The sequence below is a fragment of the Delphinapterus leucas genome, chromosome 6 (assembly GCF_059928025.1).
Source record: "Delphinapterus leucas isolate spDelLeu-1000000601 "Yukka" chromosome 6, BTC_Dleu_Yukka2, whole genome shotgun sequence".
Lineage (NCBI taxonomy): Eukaryota > Metazoa > Chordata > Mammalia > Artiodactyla > Monodontidae > Delphinapterus > Delphinapterus leucas.
This window is the reverse complement of record NC_143134.1, coordinates 16,728,042-16,748,441: the sequence shown is the minus strand read 5'-3', so window position 1 is coordinate 16,748,441 and position 20,400 is coordinate 16,728,042. Positions and strand designations below refer to the sequence as shown.

General features: G+C 38.5%; 1 protein-coding gene across 4 annotated transcripts in view; it reads left to right on the top strand.

Annotated features, from left to right (window-relative positions):
- The window catches only part of MSRA (methionine sulfoxide reductase A), a 383,087-nt gene that overhangs the window by 162,525 nt on the left and 200,162 nt on the right, over positions 1 to 20,400 (top strand). The gene's annotated exons all lie outside the window — the stretch shown is intronic.

Below are 20,400 nucleotides of genomic sequence, written 5' to 3'. Positions count from 1 at the left end.
CCAGACACACATAGTGAGTGGATTCAGAAATATGTGTAGTGAGGAGCAAATGAAGAGGCTTGTAATCAGCTTACAAGAGCTGTCTTCAGATGATCAAAGGGTTGACAGGTTGTCATGAGGAAGAGGGGCTATGTATGTCCTGTATGACCTTGAGGGAGAGGATCAGAGCGAAGGAGGGAAAACTCTAGGGTTTTGGCTCAATGTAGGAAAGAGCTTCCTAACCGTCACTAGATCTGCAGAGGTGGACTGGACTGCTTCAAGGTTGAGGGCAGTTCAGCCATTTGCCATGATGCTTTTAATACTAGCAGGGCATTTAAGCTAGATGAGAGGTCAGGTCCCTTACAACCTTGGAATTCTGGTTCTTGAATCCTCTTAGTGAATAAAGACCTACTACTCTTTAGAGGCTATTCCTAGGGTAGAGGGTGAAACACAACAACATGTATAAAGAACTTGGAGCTGCATTAATCACAGTACAGAGGCACAGTGGAGCATATGTGTCTATATGGGCATGTTTTAAATTTGGGAAGAGACTGCGAAGAATACTTAATAAAATTAAGGCAACATTAGGAATTGATGTGGACAGAAGGTAATTGTCGCGAAACACTGAAAATATCAATCGGATTCTGATCGCTGTATGGTTTCTTTTCTAGCAGAAGGTATTTAAAAATTTTGTAGTTTTCAAGTAAGTTGTGATAAGGAAAGCATCTTGTTGAATTATTTAATAGGATGTAGGTTTGCTAAAAAGCAAAGCTAACATAGGAAGTGTATTGCGACTTCATTTACATTTCTACCTCCTGTATTCATCTTCTTTGGGAGAGTCATGGCGTTTTAGAGCTGAAAATGATCTTCAAATCCCCCTTCTCCTGCCCCCTTCTTTGCTGGACAGCTGACCAGCAGTGATTTACCCCAAGCCACACACAGCCAGGGTCTGTGAATGTGTGTTTGTGACCAGAGACAGGCCGCCTCTTGTCTGTCTCAGGTCTTCTGAGTTGCCTTTCTAGAATTCAGCCGAGCATGGTCCCCATCTCTGCCCAGGTTCCACCTTCTGATAAAGGGCTCACACCTGTCCGATTGTGGCTGGAATTTGGGTTTCAGTTTCTTGCCCTGGTGGGAGCTCTCATCTGGACCAGATGTGACATAATTAGAGTCATAACATCTGGATGTCATCCCTGTGCCTTTAAAGAGGTCAAAGAGCCACAGAAAGGAGCGCCTCGGGAATGTGTTGGGAGTAGTGCGCTGTGCCTTTGCTATTGACTCTCCGTATGCTTTATTTATATACAGTAAAATCCCATTACAGGAAAGGTAATGCCGGCAGAGTGCTCCATAAAATCATGCTGTTTTCACGAGATCCACATGAACTGCTTCTTATTTACCAGGTGCCACTGAATTCTCTGTAATGGATAAAGTGATGCAACAGAATCACCCTTCAGTCCTGCATCTGTAATCAGGAGGCTCTTAACTCAGGCTGCTCCACAGCGTCCCACGCAGACCAGCTTCTGAAATTGTTGCTAGGGGTGCAGCATGGCACAGTGGGAAGAACATTGGCTTTGAATCCCAGGCATGAGTCGGAATCCTAGGTCTGCCTTGGTTCCGTGTCTTTGGGCAAGTGACCTAACCTCTCTGAATCTCCATTTTCTGATCCTTCAAGTGGGGCTAATGCCATCTTCCTGGTAGGGTTATCGAGAGATTCCATGTGCACACAGATACTCGTACAATGTGTGGCTCCCAGCCACACTTGAAAAATGCAAACTCCTTTCCCTTCCCTTTCTTCCTTTTTCTTATAATGTAAAGGATACCAGGTTATGTACTGTTTGTAGGAAAAATTTTATTTGCTCACCGATCACAGTAACAAAGTCACATTTAAAGTTGAGGAGAAGAAGAGAAGAGGAAAACAGATTTCAATTCTTCTTCTTATTCTCTCCAGAGAGCGCTCAGACCATGACCAAGCTGGATGTTAGAAGTAACTTAGTTCTACTCATTTTTTCAGATGACACATTGAGGCTTAAGACATCCCTGTGAGCGGTTAAAAGGCACATAACTCTCAGTATGTCCTTTGTGGGTCTGGGGTGACAAAGACTTGGCTGGTGACATTAGGCAGGAAGGAGGCAGTGAGAAGGCAGGAATGTGAAGGGCCGTTAAGCTCTGAAAAAAGTGATGGGCTGAGAATTAGCTGTTAGAGAAGGGATGTCTGAGTTGAGTGGTGGGAACCAGAGAGTTATATGCTCAGGAAATGGGGAGACTGGCTCAGAGAAATTCTGAGAGTTCTGGCAGAATCCAGAGAGGCTGTATATGAGACCATGAGGCTCTCTGTTTCATTTGAGGATGGAGGGGATGGCTCTCGGGTTCTCTCACAGGACAGTGTGACATCTCAGAGACCAAGGGTGACAGGAGAAGCAGCTCTGACCTTGGGTGGACTGAGAGAGGGAGTGTTGAGTGTGTGCACTTGTATGTTGGGAGGGGGAAGGTGGGGCAAGCAGGGAAAGTGAGAGAAGAGAATGGAAATGAACACTTATTGAGTACCTACTGTATGCTTGACACTTTTTCTGTGTTATTCGTGAAATCCTTTCAGTGACTCTGTGATTGGTAGTATTTCTATTCCTAGTTTATAGATGAGGAAACTAAGACTTAAAGAGTATAGGGCTACAGCACAAGAATCTAGCCAATATTTTATAATAACTGTAAATGGATTATAACCTTTAAAAATTGTGAATCACTGTATTGTACACCTGTAACCTATATAATATTGTACCTCAACTATACTTCAATTAAACAGAAAAAGAAAAAGAAAAGACAGAAGAGTATCAGGAGCTTCCCTGAGGCTGAATAGGTAGTAAGTGTTTGAGTGTATAGGCCTGGCTCAAACTGACCGCCTTCGGTGCTTCTGAACCCGTGTCTCCAACAGCCCAGGAATTTGGCAGAGCAAAGAGACAAGTGAAATGAGAACTTCTTTTTTCTTTGTTCAGCACTACATTTTCCCTCCATATAATCATTGGGTTTCCACTTCAGAAGCCTCAAGGAAGATCTGAGCTCTCCATAAACGGGCACTGTGGTTTCTAGGAGTATCTCCATTATAAAGTCCACCATAATTATAAAAGATGGTCCATTAAATTTTCAAAGAATTCCAGTCCAATCCATTAGACACCACCCCCGCCCCCTGTCCCATGCAGCCTAATACGGCAAGGTGCCATGATAGGTGATAGAAGGAAAACCGGGTCCAGAGAGGCGGGCCCTGTGTTCTTAGTTCATGGTGCAGGGAGCCAGCAGCCATCCCATCAGGCAGACCACGTAAATGGCTGAGTGCAGAGGCTTGGACATGCCTTGGGGTTCCAAGAAGAGACACCTTATGTCTGAATGGCATTCTGGAAAGACTTAGGGAGAAGGTGATATCTGAAATTACTCAGGGCGGGTCGGCAGGGTTTCCAAAGGTGGAGGTGGGTGGAAGATGCAGACCGTGAGCCGGTAACGTGATGGCCAGCGAGGGTGGAATGGCACAGAGTGTTCTGGTTTGGCTGAGGAAAGGGTATAGATGTTAGAACTTTAATAACCACCTTAATCGTGTTGGTTATAACACACGCGCATTAGAGAAAATTTGGAAAATATATAAAAACACAAAAGGGAGCAACCAGAGGCAACTATTATTCTAATATTTTATTGCATTTCCTTCCAGACTGTGTATCTATCAATCTGTGTAAACATTTTAAAAAAACTTCTTTTTGATTATGACAATTGGAATACATACTTCTTGCAGAAATTTGGAAAATACTGAAGACTATAAAGAAGAAAATAAAAGTCACCTGTAATCTTACTCAGAGTTAATAACCACTATTAACATTTTGACGTATTCCCCTTGAGTCTCTTTGTCAAAGTGTAAACAGACTAAACAAAAATTGAACATATTCTTCATACAGTTTAATATTTTGCTTTTTTCCCCTTAACATTACTTTGGATATTTTTACATGTAATCAAATAATCTTAGAAAAGTGGATACATAGTACTCTACTCCAAATTATGGGTGGACCATTATTTATTAAATACTTTCTCTACTTCTGAATATTTAGGTTGTTTAAAATTTTTTGTTATTATCAATAATGCTGTTAAAATATTTCTGGAAAATCAATATTTGCCAATTGAAAATTTTTTCCTACAACTGCTTCATAGGAGTGGAATCATAGGATTAAAAGGTGTTATTAATGCTTAAGACTCTTGCGTGTTACCTACTCATGGTTTTAAAGAAGACAAAGGACACGTTGGAAAGTGTCTGTGAAGGAAATTGACCTGAAAGCAATGGGTGGGAGTGAGGGAGCAAAGCTGAGGTGGGAAGACAGTTGAAGAGGCAGCAACTGGCAGGAACTAGGGTGGTGATAGGAAAGGGATGAGAATATGAGGGACAAATAACAGGACACCAGGAGACTGTTGAGGCTGAGACAGATAAAAGGGAAGAAAAATGGTGATTCTCACCTTTCCTATTAAGGGTCTGGGAAAATTCCAGTGTAATTAAAACAGAGACATCAGAAGAAGATGCTGGCTTTGTTGGTTAACTAGGTATTAGATGTTTTGAATTCAAGGTGTCAGGGAGCCTTCCAGGTGGAGATACCCAGCAGGGAGTTGGAAATGCATCTTTCTAAAGCTTTCTTAGGTGGATGGTCAGGGGTTAGACCTGTGGGTTAAGAGCCATTTCCAAATAGAGGATATGTGGTTTGAACTATATAGAAAAAGGCTGCTTTAAATGCAGAAAAAGGAAAGTGTACCTTACAGCAAGTTAAAACGGGCAAAGTGACTTTGTGAGCTCGAGCTGTCAAACTGCAAAGGAGTTGGTGGGGGGGGGAGTATGCGATCTCAGAAGTGGGGTGGCTGTGTCACGCTCGCTATCCTGTCTACATTTCCGGGATCCTAGTCATGGAGGTAACCCTGGAAATGATTGCGAACATGGCTGTGTTCTGAGTAAAGTCTAAAAGTAGGGAAAAGAGCTGGAAGAGAGGGAATATTTGGATAAAATGTAAAAGGAACATGGGTGCCTGCACACGGAAAGCCCAGCCTCCGTTTTGTTTGCAGTCTGACAGGATGGAGCATTCTTCCTAATCTACCTGATGTCTGAAGGCTGTTATTCAGTGACACCCGTCGCAGGCAGAGCAGGAGAAGGGGGCATGCTAGTGAGCAGAGCATGGAATTTACTAGGGAGCAGAACTTGTTCTAGCCAGTTTATGCAGAGTCCTGAGACAGGTAAGTAAGACTGCCTTCAAATGTGCCAGAGTTGTAGTGGTCAGCTTCTCATTTAATTTTAGAAAAACAGCATTTCAAAAATCACAGATCTTTACTCATCAGGTCAAAAATTGCAGTGTGAATGCAAAGGGCTTTTTGAAAATTTGAAGTTTCTTTAAAGTTCTTTCTGAAGATTTCAGCTGAGTATCATAAATGCTAAGGGAAAATAAAGTAATTCCCAAAAGTATTAAAAAATCCCATAGCCACAGATAATATTCATGAGAAATGACAGGTAAAAAGTTTGAGTATAAATGCAGGAATCTAAAGGTAACTCTAAATTTTTAAAAATCCAGCAGGAGTTTTGGAAAATTTTTATCAAGTAACAAGTTTTAACGATTGTAGTCTGCAGACCGTTGGCATCAGTTATCACCTTGGGATAAAATATTCTTTAAAGAACCATTTGGTTATATTCTGTAAAAGACACCTCTTATGCTCCAGGACTCCAAGGTTCACCTGTGTCTTGCAGTAGGCCATAAAATGAGTTCTCAACAGATGTCAAAAGAACACAATAAAGACCATGTTCTCTAAGTACAATGCATCAAAATGAAAAACTAGTATAAGAAACAAGCCATATATTTGGAAACTAAATTGTACACCCTTAACTAATCCTTGAGTTAAAAGGAAGTAACTTGGAAATTATAAAATATTTAGAAAAGAATGATGAGGAAAGTTCTGCATATTTAAATATGTGGGATATATTTAAAGCAAAACTTAGAGGAAAATATATAGCCTTAAATACATTTATCAAAAAACAAGAACACTTGAAAATTAAATAAGCTAAGTATTCATATCAAGAAAGTAGGAAAGGAACAGAATAAAAGTAAGGTGTACAACAGGATAACCATAAAGAAAGAGCAGACATAGAAAACGAACCAAAAAAAAAAAAAAGAGGATCAGTGAAAGCCAAGATTTGTTCTGTGATGAAAACGTCTAAAAACAAAAATAGAAATAGGAAAACTTGAATAAACACATAACAATGAGACAGCTAGTTTTTCCTAAACCCTCCCTTCTCCTCTCCAAAGACACAAGGTCTAGGTGGTTCAGAAAGTTTTATTGTAACTCCAAGGAACAAATAGATTTTTCTAATGCAACATTACATAGGAGAAAAAAAGAAAAAAAGAAATGTTAACCAGTCCATTTTATGAGGCCAATATAACCTTGATTCTAATTCTGGACAAGTTAGTATAAGGAAATAAAATTACAACGTATTTTCCTTATGAACATAAATGAAAAAAATTGAAATAACATATTAGGAAAAGTAATTCTTCAGTATTAAAAGGCATTATGAGTAGATAAAAGTTTACTGAAGGATGGTTCAGAAAAATTTATAAATGTAATATATTACTTTAAGAGATTACAGGATTTGGAAACCCTATGATCATCTCAAAAGAATGCAAGCATTGTTAAAACTCAAATCTCATTCATGGCAAAAAGCTCTTTCTTTACAACTAGGAATGGAAGGAAACTTTCCTAACCTGAAAAAGAGTACCTGCTGAAAACCTACAGCAAACCTCATCCTTATTGGAGCATTCTCTCTAACATTAGGATGAGACAAGGCTTCCCACCATCACCCCTGTTATTCAGCATTGTGTGGAAGGTCCTAGCCAATGCAATAAAATGAGATAAAAGAAGGAGAATAATAATGGGACAGGGAGATATAAAACTGTCAGAATCAGTTAGAATCATCCTTGTCTCTCTGTTTCTCTCAAACCCTGCTTCCGATCTGTCAGGAAATCCTTTTGGTTCTACAAAAAGTATCCCAAATCTGATCATGACTTGTGACTTCCCCTGCTATTCCCAGGCCTGACCCACCCGTATCTCTCACTTGGACTATAGCAGTAGTTTCCTAAGCATTCCCTGCTTCTGCGGTTTGTCCACTCCAGTCTGTTCTCAGCAGAGAACAGCCAGAGCGAACCTGGTAAAACATGAGTTATGTCATTCCCCTCTCCTGCCCAGAACTCAGCCATGGCTATTCATTTCACTCGGAGTAAAATCCAAAGTCCTTACAGTAGCCCCCAAGGCCCTACACGATCCGGCTTACCTGATCCATGTCCCACTGCTTCCCCCTGCTCACTCCACCCAAGCCATCCTGGCTTCTTTCCTGCCACTTAAACATAGCAGGCATGTTCTTGGTGCCTTTGTAGTGATGCTTTTCTCTGCCTGGAACACTGCATACCCCAGATAGCTGAATGGGTGACCTCCTTACTGCCTTCAAGTCTTGATTGAAGTCACCGTCTCTTTGAGGTCCACCGCAAGACCTTATTTAATATTGCACCTTCCCCAGCACTCCTGATCCCTCTGACTCTGTTCTACTTTTCTTTTCTTTTTTAATAGCTCTTTACCTCTTACTTGCTATATTGTGTGCTTATATCTTTCTTTCTTTTTTTTTTTTTTTTTTTTTTTGCAGTACACGGGCCTCTCACTGCTGTGGCCTCTCCCGTTGCGGAGCACAGGCTCCGGACGCGCAGGCTCAGCGGCCATGGCTCACGGGCCCAGCCGCTCCGCGGCATGTGGGATCTTCCCAGACCGGGGCACGAACCCGTGTCCCCTGCATCGGCAGGCGGACTCTCAACCACTGCGCCACCAGGGAAGCCCTGTGTGCTTATTTCTTATTTTTAGTGTATATTATTTGTCTTTTGCCACTAGAGTGTAAGCTCTGTAAGAGGTTAGGATCTTTGTTTTGTTCACTCATGTATTCCATGTGCTGAGAGCACTTCTTGGCACATGGTAAGCAACGAATAAATATTTGTTGAATATGTGAATGAAGAGCAGTGTGTTATTAGTGCAGGAACAGACAAATGAATGGAATATAACAGATAGCCCAGAAAGAGGATCACTCATAATGATATAGGATAGAGATGACATTAGAGATAAATGAGGAAGTAATAGATTACTTAGTAAATAATAATTTAGTTTGGATACTTGGTTATCCATATGGAAAAAAGTAAATTGAATTCCTACTTCATACCCTACACAAAAAATTATTTCCAGATGATTTAGCAACCTAAAATGAAGATCAAAACTAAAAGTTCTGAAAATATAGGATACTATCTTTATGACTTTAATGTATAGAAAGAGTTCTTATGCATTATGTACAAAAGACACAAATTATAAAGGAAAATATAGAGAAATTTAACCACAATTAAAATTTAAAATACTTGCATGACAATAGGCATCAAATGAAGGTAAAAGGCACATCAGATACAAGATGATATCTGCAAACATAAAATTGACAAAAGAATTAGTGTTCTGAATATATAAAAACTCCAACAAATCAACAAGAAAAATATAATCTAATAGAAAAATGGACAAAAGCAATTTACAAAAGAGAAAACATGAATGGCCAGTATACAATATGAAAAGATGCTTAACCTTACTGGTAATTAGCCAAGTATATGTTAAAATCACAATGAGGTAAAATTCTGAAACATCTCATTGGCTAAAATTTATATAACTTGTGACACCAAATGTTTTCAAGGCCCAAGAGAGATCTCCTACACTGCTTGTGGGTCAGTTCCACCTGGCAAGCTCTTTTTGCTTGCTTGTCCCTGGACACAAGGAGCCAGAGTGCCTAGGCAACAGCAGCAGCATATAATTCAGTGGACTCTTGCTGTGTCCCCTGATGAACCTGTACCCTTTGGGGGACCAGGACCTCTAACTCTATCTACAGAGCCAAGAGTTCTGGGACAGGAAGTACAAAGTCTCCCAATGGGTCATTAGGAATGATGGTAAGTGGAGCCAATCCTGTTTTCACCCCTTTTTCCTAATACATGTATTTTTTTTTTTTGGGACACAGTACCCCAGTATCTTTGGGGTCATTGATTCACTGCATATTTAGTGTTCCGAAAGATAGCACTGTACCCTCACAGAGATTTGTCCCTGAACTGGTGCTGCAACTGTGCCTCGGGGATGTTCCAGTACTTAATCAGAACGGCAGCTTCTGGGTGGTGTGGTATATAATAAGATGGGTGGAAACTGTAGTCATGGGTTCATTGCTGCATCTTTTGTGCTGTAAACCCGGTCTCCTGGTCTGAAACAGTGTTATATGTAACAGTAGTTGGCTGAGATTCTGAAAGCAGGAAAGTGAAACCCACGCTTGGAATATGTCTGTTACTGTGAGAACATACCACTGGCCCTTTCAGCATGGAAGGAACCCAGCGTTTCCCCTTTGCCACCCAGTGGTTGGTTGTTCCCCTTGAGAAATGGTGCTGTACCAGGTGCTTGGAGTTGATATTTGGTGATGGCAATAGTGGATGAAACTTGGTAAGTGGGAGTCCACTGTTGTCCCAATGTTGACTCCATCTCTGCCACCATGGCCACTTTGTTCCTGTGCCCATCATGCCAGTACTGGGGTGGCCAATGGAACAGGCTGACCAACAAAGCCAGGTCACTTTGTCAGCTTTGTTGTTTAGTGCCTCTTTCTTGGTGGATGCCCGCTGACTGGCTTTAACATGTGATGCAGATATCTTCATAGCACATACTCACTCCTATGTCCATCCACATGTTTCTACCTCAGATTTCCTTGTTCCTGATCTTTCAGTATTTTTGTTTCTGGATTCTCACTAGCCAGCCAAGCCATTTTCTAAAGGCTTGATTTCTAAAGTTGGGCTATTTCACTTCCACATGAAGTGGGTAACTGGTGTACTGTTTGAAGGTCACCAGTTGGGAGGATTTTCCTTTATCACTATTTATTATGGCCACTCCTGAGTGAGACTACAGTGTGGCTGCTATGAATTTTTGGCTTGCATTTGTATATAGTAAGCCAACCATTTATAAACCAAAATCCAGCCTTTTTCTTGTCCTTCAGCTGGTTGTATAACATCCCCTTACATCCATAGGTGTGAACTGAGGGAGTGGTTTTGGTGCAACCCTGGTGGACGCTGTGGGAGTCTGGCTACTATTCCTACAAGACCACCTGGTCCTGGTTATGTGTGATTCCAGACGCACAGCTTCTGTCTTGTTATGGATTGCTGTTGCACTCTTTTGACATTATGATTTGGTGGGTCTGACAAGACTTAGATTTTGATGGGCAGTTTTAGCCACATGGTCTCATAACTGGACAGCCTGCAGTAAGTAGCACTAGCACCCAAGTGATGGTCTTGAGGTACCTATTCTCATTTAAAGAAACAAGCCTTCTTGGAGAAATGGCTGATTCCAGACATGGGGTAGGAAATATACAAGCCTGGAGCATCCTGTCATACCAGATAGCAAGGAAGCAATAAGAGACTATTGAGAGTATTTCAAAAGGGACTCAGGAGACAATTTGAAGAGGCTGTCCCTAGCCAAAGATATGACAGGTAGAGCATACAAGAGAGGGGTAATTGAAAGGGTGAAACATATCAAATATGTTTAAATAAATGTGTTTATAATGATATTTTAAAAACTAATTGGTTGGACTTCCCTGGTAGCACAGTGGTTAAGAATCTGCCTGCCAGTGTAGGGCACACGGGTTCAAGCCCTGGTCTGGGAAGATCCCACATGCCGTGGAGCAACTAAGCCCGTGTGCTACAACTACTGAACCTGCACTCTAGAGCCCATGAGCCACAACTACTGAGCCCGTGTGCCACAACTACTGAAGCCTGTGCACCTAGAGCCCATGCTTCACAACAAGAGAAGCCACTGCAATGAGAAGCCTGTGCACTGCAACAAAAAGTAGCCCCTGCTCGCTGCAACTAGAGATAGCCTGCGCACAGCAACAAAGACCCCATGCAGCCATAAATTAAAAAAAAAACAATTGGTAAACCTTGGAGTGGGCAAGTTCATCATCTTGAAGACTGCTAAGTCAATGGACATAATCCAACATTTATCTTCCCTTTATTTTATGAACTGTACCGCTGAGTAACAAAATAATAGTTGAGGGGAAGCTTTTCACTATAAAGGTATTTCAACTAATGAATGAAAAAGAAGTGAGAGAATTGAAAATCACCATTTTGCAGCTCTCAGAGAATTAACACATCTAAGCATTGAGCATCAGTAGATGCTAACATCACAAAAAGAGAGATGGCCAGACATTATGTGCTTCCTGATCAAAGAACATAGAAACCAGTCTGTAAAGACTGGAAGAAGTGTTTGCTCCTTCAAATGCACAGACCCTAGAATGTATATATATGTATAACTGAATCACTTTGCTGTACAGCAGAAATTAACACATTGTACATCAACTATACTTCAATAAAATAAAATTTTGAAAAATGCACAGACATTAATGCAAGGCTACATGGATCATGAAGAATCAGGCAAATATGACACCGCCAAAAGAAACGAATACAGCTCTAAAGGCAAAGAAACGGAGATCTGTGCTTTGCCTGACAACGAATTCAAAATAATCGTCTTAAAGAAATTGAATGAAATGCAAGAGAACACAGGTAGACAACTAAACAAAATCAAGAAAATGACGCATGAATAAAGTGAAAAGTTTAATAAAGAAATAAAACCATAAAAAGAGCTAAACAGAATTATTGGAGCTGAAGAATACAATGAAATGTTGAAGTTCAGTAGAGAACTTCAACAACAGATTTGTTCGTGTAGAAGAATTAATCAGCGAACGCAAAGACAAATCATTTGAAATTAGCTAGTTAGAGGAACAAAAAGGACAAAGAATGAAAAAGAGTGAAGAAAACTTATGCGAATTATGTGATACCCTCAAGTGTTTGAAAATTTCCATCATGGGAGTCCTAGAAGGAGAAGAGAGAGAGAAAGGAGCGAAAAGATTATTTAAAGAAATAATAGCTGAAAACTTTGCAAGTCTTGGGAATGATAATGACACGCAAGTATAGGAAGCTCAAAGGACCCCAAGCAGGATCAACCCAAAGAACATTACTCTGAGATACATTGTAATTAAAATGTTAAAAGCCAAAGACAAGGGTAGAATTTTGAAAGCAGCAAGAGAAAAATGACTTGTCCTATGCAAGGGGATCTCCATGAGGCTATCAGTGGATTTCTGTGCAGAAACCTTGCAGACCAGTAGGTGGTGGGATGGTATATTCAAAGTGCTGAAAGAAAAAACTGCCAGGTAAGAATACTATACCAAACAAAACTGTCCTTCAGAAATGAAGAAGAGTTAAAGACATTCCCAGATAAACAAAAGCTATGGGAGTTCATCACCACTAGACCTGCCTTAGAAGAAATGTTAAGAGAGTTCTTCAAGTCGAAATGAAAGGATGCTAAGTAAACAACGTGAAAATATATAAAAGTATAAAACTGACTGGTAAAGGTAAAAATGCAGTCAAATGCAGAACACCCTAATTCTGTAATGGAGGTGTGTAAATCACTTTAACTCTAGTAGAAAAGTTAAAAACCAATAATATTAAAAATAACTATAGCTGTAGTAACTTATTAACAGATGAACAATATAAAAAAATGTAAAGTGTGACATCAATAGCATAAAATGTGAGGGAAAGAGAAGTAAACGTATAGAGTTTTTGTATGTAATCGAAGCTAAGTTATCAGCTTAAAATAGACTATTATATCTATAAGATGTTTAATGTAAGCCTTATGGTAACCACAAAGGAAAAAACCTATAATAGTTACACAAAAGACAAAGGTATTAAAGAATACCATTACAAAAGACAAATTATAAAGGAAGACAGTAAGAGAGGAAAAAGAAGGAAGGAAGTAAAAAAAAAAGGCAGTCAGAAAATAATGAGTAAAATGGCAATAGGAAGTTCTTACCTATCAGTAATTACTTTAAACATAAATGAACTAAATTCTTCATTCAAAAGACACATAGTGGCTGAATGGATTTAAAAAAAAACAGTATTCAACAATATGCTGCCTATAAGAGACTCACACTAGCTTTAAGTACACACATAGGTAGAAAGCAAAGGGATGGAAAAAGATACTCCATGCAAATGGTAACCAACAGATAACAGGAGTGACTATACTTATATCAGATAAAATAGACTTTCGTTCAGAATTGGTCACAAGAGACAAAGAAGGTGACTACACAGTGACAAAGGGATTAATTCATCAAGAGGACATAACAATTGTAAATATATGTATCCAGCATTGGAACATCTAAATATTTAAGGCAAATATTAACAGAACTGAAGGGAGAAATAGGCAGCAATAAAATAATAGTAGTAGACGTCAATACCCCTCTTTTAACATCCGGTAGATCACCCAGACAGAAAATTAATAAGGAAACAGTAGATATGAATAACACTAGAAACTAAATATACCTGACAGACATATACAGAATATTCCATCCAACAGCACCAGAATACACATTCTTTGCAAGCACACATGGAATATTCTCCAGGATCGAATATATATTAGGCCACAAAGCAAGCCTTAGCAAATTTAAGAAAACTGAAATTACATCTAATATGTTTTCCAAACACAGTGGTATGAAAGTGGAAATAAATAACAGGAGGAAAACTGAAATATTCAAAAGTAGTGGAAATCAAACTATACACTCCTGAGTTAAAGAAGAAATCAAAAGGGAATTCAAGAAAGTATTTTGAGACAAATGAAAATGAAAACACAAATACCAAAACTTATAGGATGCAGTAAAAACATTCCCAAGAGGGAAGCTTATAGTGATAAATGCGTACATTGAAGAAAAAGAAATATCTCAAATAAACAACCTTACTTTACACCTTAAGGATTTAGAAAAAGAATAATCTAAGCCCAAAGTTACCAGAAGGAAGGAAATAATAAAGATCACAGCAGAAGTAAATGAAATCAAGACTAGAAAGAAAACAGAAAAAAATCATTGAAACTAAGAGTTGTTTTTTTGAAAAAGATAAACAGAATTGATAAGCCTTTAGCTAGACTAACCAAGAATAAAGGAGAGTGGGCTGAAATAAACAAAACTATAAATGAGACATTACAACTGATACCACAGAAATACAAATGATCATAAAAGACTGCTGTGAAAAAGTATACACCAACAAATTGGATAACCTAGAAGAAATGAGTAAGTGCCTAGAAACATACAACCCACCAAGACTGAATCATGAAGACAGAAAATCTGAGCAAACCAATTAAGGAGACTGAGATAGTAATAAAAAAATCCTACCCCCTCAAAAAGACCCAGGACCAGATATCTTCACTGGCAAATTCTGCCAAACATTTAAAGAAGAATTAACGCTAGTCCTCAAACTCTTCCAAAAAAACTGAAGAGTAGGGGACAGTCTCAAACGAATTTTATGAGGCCAGCATTACCCTGATATAAAAGCCAGATAAAGATGCTACAAGGGAATAAAACTACAAGCCAGGATCACTGAATAATGTAGATGCAAAAATTCTCAACAAAATATTAGCAAATCAAATTCAACAGCACATTGGAAGGATCACATACCATGATCAAGCAGGATTTATCCCTGGGATGCAAGGATGGGTCAACAGCTGCAAATCAGTAAATGAGATATACCAGATTAACAGAATGAAGGATAAAAATCATGACTCTCAATAGATGCAGAAAAATCACTTGCCAAAATTCAACACCCTTTCATGACAAAAGCTCTCAAACAAATTTGAGAGGTATAGGAGAAACATACTTCAATGTAATAAAGGCCAAATATGACAGACCCACAGATAATGTCATAGTCAGTGGTGAAAAGCTGAAAGCTTTTCTGTCGGGATCAGAAACAAGACACTCTCTATACGCCTATTCAACATAATACTGGAAATCTTATCCAGAGCAATTAGGCAAGAAATGGAAATTAAAGGTATCCTATCAGAAAGGAAGAAGTAAAATTGTCTGTCAATGACATGGTCTTATATATAGAATACCCTAAAGACTTCACCAAAAAACTGTTAAAAGTGATCAATGAGTTCAGTAAAGTTACAGTAATGTAACATATGAAAATCAGTTGCATTTCCATACAGTAAAAATGAAATATCTGAAAGAGAAATAGAGAAAACAATCTCACTCACAATAGCATCAAAAGCAATAAAATAATCAGGAATAAATTTACCCAAGGAAGTGACAAATATTTATACTGTAAACTATAAGACATTGATGAAAGAAATTGAAGAAGGCACAAATAAGAAGAGAGATATCTCATGTTCATGGGTTGGAAAGATTAATATTTTAAAATGTCCATACTATCCAACTCCATTCTATAGATTAAATGTAATTCCACATCAAACCCAATATCAAAATTCCAATGGCATTTTTTACAGAAATAGAAAAAATAATCCTAAAATGTGTACGGAACCAAAAAAGATCCCAAAGAGCCAAATCGATTTTGAGAAAGAAGAACAAAGCTGAAGGCATCACACTTCCTGATTTCAAGTTATACTACAAAACTATAGTAATCAAAACAATATGTTACTGCAATAAAAACAGACACATAGACCAATGAAATAGAACAGAACAGAACAGAATAGAATAGAATAGAAAGAATAGAAGAGAGCCCGAAAATAAACTCATGCATATATGGTCAACTAACACTTGACAATGGAGCCAAGAATACTCAGTGGGGAAAAGTCTATTAAATAAATGATGTCGAGAGAAATGGATATTCACATACAAAAAAATGGACCCCTATCTCACACCACTCACAAAAATTAACTTGAAATGAATTGAAGACTTGAATGTAAAGATCTGAAACCATAGAACTCCTAGAAGGAAACATAGAGAAAAAAAAACTCCTTGACATTGGCCTTGGCAATGATATTTTGTATATGACACCAAAAGCACAGGCAACAAAGCAAAAATAAACAAGTGACATTACATCAAACTAAAAAGCTTATGCACAGCCACGGAAACAGCAGAATGAAGAAGCAATGGAATGGAGAAAATATTTGCAAACCATGTATCAGATAAGGGGTTAATATCCAAAATATATAGGGAACACATACAATTCAATAACCCTCCCTCAAAAAAAACCCCTCCAAATTATCTGATTGAAAATGGCAGAGGACCTGAATAGATATTTTTCTAAGAAGACTTACAAATGGTCAAGTACATGAAAAGATGCTCAACATCACTGATCATCAGGGAAATGCAAATCAAACCCACAATGAGATATCACTTCACATCTGTTAGAATGGCTACTGCTGAAAAGGCAAAAGATAACAAGGATGGCAAGGATGTGGAGAAAAGAGAACCCCAGTGCATTGTTGGTGGGAATGTAAGTAGGTAAAGCCATTATGGAAGACAGAATGGAGGTTCCCCAGAAATTAGAAATAGAACTACCGAATAATCAAGCAATCCCACTTCTGGGTATATATCCAAAGGAAATGAAATCAGTATCTCGAAGAGATATCTGCACTCCCGTGTTCATTCCAGCATTATCAGCCATAGCCAAGAGATGGAAACAACCTAAATGGCTATTAACAGACTAATGGATAAGGATGGTGTGCTATTGATGTGTATATAAATATGTATATGTATGTGTGTGTGTGTGTATATATATACATACATAATGTAATATTAGCCATAAAAAACAAAGGAATTCTGTCATTTGTGCCAATGTGGGTAGACCTTTAGGGCATTATCCTAAATGAAATAAGTCATACAGAGAAAGACAAATACTGTATAATTTCACTTACATTAGAAGCTAAAAAAACAGACAAATTCATAGAACAGAGAGTAGAATGGTGGTTTCCAGAGGTTGTTGGGGGAATTGTTTACAAACTTCCAGTTATAAAATGAGTAAGTTCTGGGGATCTAATATTCATCATGGTGGCTATAGTTAATGATACTGTACTTTATAGTTGACAGTTACCAAGAGAGTAGATTTTAAATATTCTCACTACAGAAAGATTGTAATTGTGTGAGGTGATAAATGTGTTAACTAACCTTATTGTTTTAATTATTTCACAGTATATATGTGTGTCAAATACGTGATGACGTTATAAATGTCATATGTCAATTATATACCGATAAAGCTGGAAAAAAACTTCTAAAAAGTTTAAAAAATTACATAGTACCACCTATAGTTTTGCCTAAAGGATGAAATCTGAGGTTGATCACACCTCTGGATCCAGCAGCAAATTTGCAGGAAATATTGAGGATAGAGGAACAAGTTGAATTGCACCACAAGAATGCAATTGGCAAAATCCACGCTGTGGGAAATTCTGCAGGTCAAGTGGCTCATGTTTTCTTCAATAGATAAATTAAAAGGAAAAGAATGGAGAGGGAACCTGTCAATTGAAAGAACTTTAAAGCCATAATCAGATTTTTTTAAATGAGCAAGACCAAAGTATAGTATCAGGATGGATAACTTGAGTGATAAAAACATAAAGAAACATAAGGAAGTGAATACTATAAAATTCAGACAGTGGTTAGTTTTGGGGGGAGGAAGGGAGTTGTGACTGGGGTGTAATACAAGGAGGGATTTCTGGGGTGGGTGGCAAAGTTCTAAATCTTGACTTGGGTGGTGGTTAGTAGGCCATTTGAGTAATGATAGACATTGAATTTTGCATCTGTTTTATGTGGTTTTTCTGTATCTGTTTTACCTTATAATAAAAGGTTAAAATATAAAATATTTTAAATAAAATAGTGCACACTACATCTTCTTTGATGATATTCATGTTGTTTACTAGACTACTGTAAGTTCTGAGAAATTCTGCCATTAATAAACCTTGCTTTGTTTAAACCACACACACACTTGAAGCCAAATAAAAGAATGCTTAGGTTATACTGGAAGCCACTAGATAAAACATCTGATTGCTTCAAGGAGGAGTTTTATTCTTAGAGCTACTGCTTATCCTAAGTTAAGTACCTTTCTAAAAATTTTGACATTGGTTATATAACAGTTCCCTGGAGGATTATTTCAGCCACCCATGGCCCCCCTTGGAGACCTTTGTCCAGCTGGAGCTAGTTCATTCTCCCTGCTATCAGAGGTCTTATCTTGATCCTTATTAAACATAAAAGGGGGTTAAATATCTCTCTACCTGCAATAAATGTTTGGTCATTTTAAGTTTTACATCACGAGGATGTAGTGAAGATGTAAAAGATATAGACTCTGGGGCCGTCTGTGTGGTACTGTAGACAATGGTCAGGAAAGGCTGGTTGCTAAAATAGCCTGTTATATACCATGTGTGGAGAATACTGAAGACGTGCAGTACTCTTCGGTACCATCACTGTTAGTCGCTGTGAGATACAGAAATATTTTATTCGGTGAACTCCTCAGTTTCTGAACTTCAGGGGCTGTGGTGCCTCAGCTTGGCACACCGCACAGCTCCTGGATACCTTTGTGGCCTTTTATGTTTGGTAATGCTGCCCAGCTCCTTTTCTACCTGTCCTTCTCCAGAGATTCCCTGTCATCATTCCTGTGATGGTTAATTTTATGTGTCGACTTGACTTGGCCAAGGGATGCCCAGAAAGCTGGTAAAACATCATTTCTGGGTGCGTCTGTGAGCGTTTCTGGAAGAGATTAGCATTTGAATCAGTACACTGAGTAGATCAACCTCACCAGTGCGGGTGGGCATCATCCAAACCACTGAGGGTCTGCACAGAACCAAATGGCAGAGGGAGGGTGAATTCACTCTCTTTGCTTGAGCTGGGACACCCGTCCCCTCCTGACCTTGAGCGTCAGTGCTCCTGGTTATCAGGCCTTCAGACTTAGACTGGGATTCACATCATTGGTTCTCAGGCTTTCAGGTTTGGACTAGAATTATAGTACCACCTTTCCTGGGCCTCCAGCTTGCAGACTGTAGCTCATGGGACTCCTCAGCCTCCATAACTGTGGGAGCCAATTCATCATAATGAATCTCTCTGTATATATATATTTGTATAAATCCTGTTGGTTCTGTTTCTTTGGAGAACCTTGACTAATATAATTCCCTCATCCCAGGAATGCAGGGAAGTAAAATTAGCAGTGAATCCTTGTTTCAGAGACTTGAGGATAGTCAATTTTAGTAAATACTCAGTAAATATTTAGTTATATTCACTAGCAGCAAACAATTCACTTGTAAACAGGAAAAATGGTATCTAGTGATGTGTAACTTGAACAATGCATATGCTTATGTTTTTCCTTGAATTTTTTTTCTTTCCCTTAAAAAATGTATGTATTTGGGCTTCCTTGGTGGTGCGGTGGTTGAGAGTCTGCCTGCCGATGCAGGGGACACGGGTTCGAGCCCTGTTCCAGGAAGATCCCACATGCCGCAGTGCAACTCATCCTGTGCACCACAACTACCGAGCCTGTGCTCTAGAGCCCGCGAGCCACAACTACTGAGCTCACGTGCCACAACTACTGAAGCCTGCGCGCCTAGAGCCCATGCTCTGCAACAAAAGAAGCCACCGCAATGAGAAGCCTGTGCACCACAATGAAGAGTAGCCCCCGCTCGCCTCAACTAGAGAAAGCCCGCGCGCAGCAATGAAGACCCAACACAGCCAAAAAAAAAAAAAATCTATTCCTGGCTTCTGAAAAAAATAATAAAATAAAATAATGTAAATCTATTACATACAAACTTGAAAAATGAAAAAAATGTTTGTATATTCTCACCGCTGCAATATAATCATGATTATGATTTTATATATTTCTGTCTAGTCTGTTTTGGTATGAATTTTTTTCATAGTTTTGTAATAAAAACATGCATATAACTGTGATTTTCCCTTTTAAATTTAGCCTTAGGTAATTATGATATAATTATATACATATTTCCATATTGCATTGTTATCACAAGAGTAATTTTTTTACTGCATTAAACTTCATCATTTGGCTCTATCATATTTTTTAACTGTTAACCTACTTTTGGTTAGTATGTTTCCCATCACAGTTGAGCAAATATATTTTTTGTAATGTATAACATCATGCACATTTCTTTTTGGTTGTTGCTCTGAATTCTTAAAGTAGTATATTAACAGGTGTCAAGAATTTCAGTAAACTTCTATCTAATTTTTCTTTTAGCTCTAATTTTTCTTTTAGTCATCGAATCTAGCAAATCTAGTGATTGTTAAAGTAGGAGGAATATATTAATTTGCCAGCTGTTGTTCTACCCACGATCTTAATGATATATGACTTAATAAAGCCATGTAAAACTTGAGTGAGGCAGTAATCTTGTTTACATCTAGGAATTGACCACAGAATAGCAGTTGTGGACAGTTTAGAAACTCATGGTAGAAAAATGAAGATTCTTTATTTGGAGACCAGGAAAAGTAATGCAGCATTTTAGATGTGTGTAAGTATGTGCATCCTTGGGAGATGGTTCTTAGTTTTCATTGTATGTTCAAAGGAATCC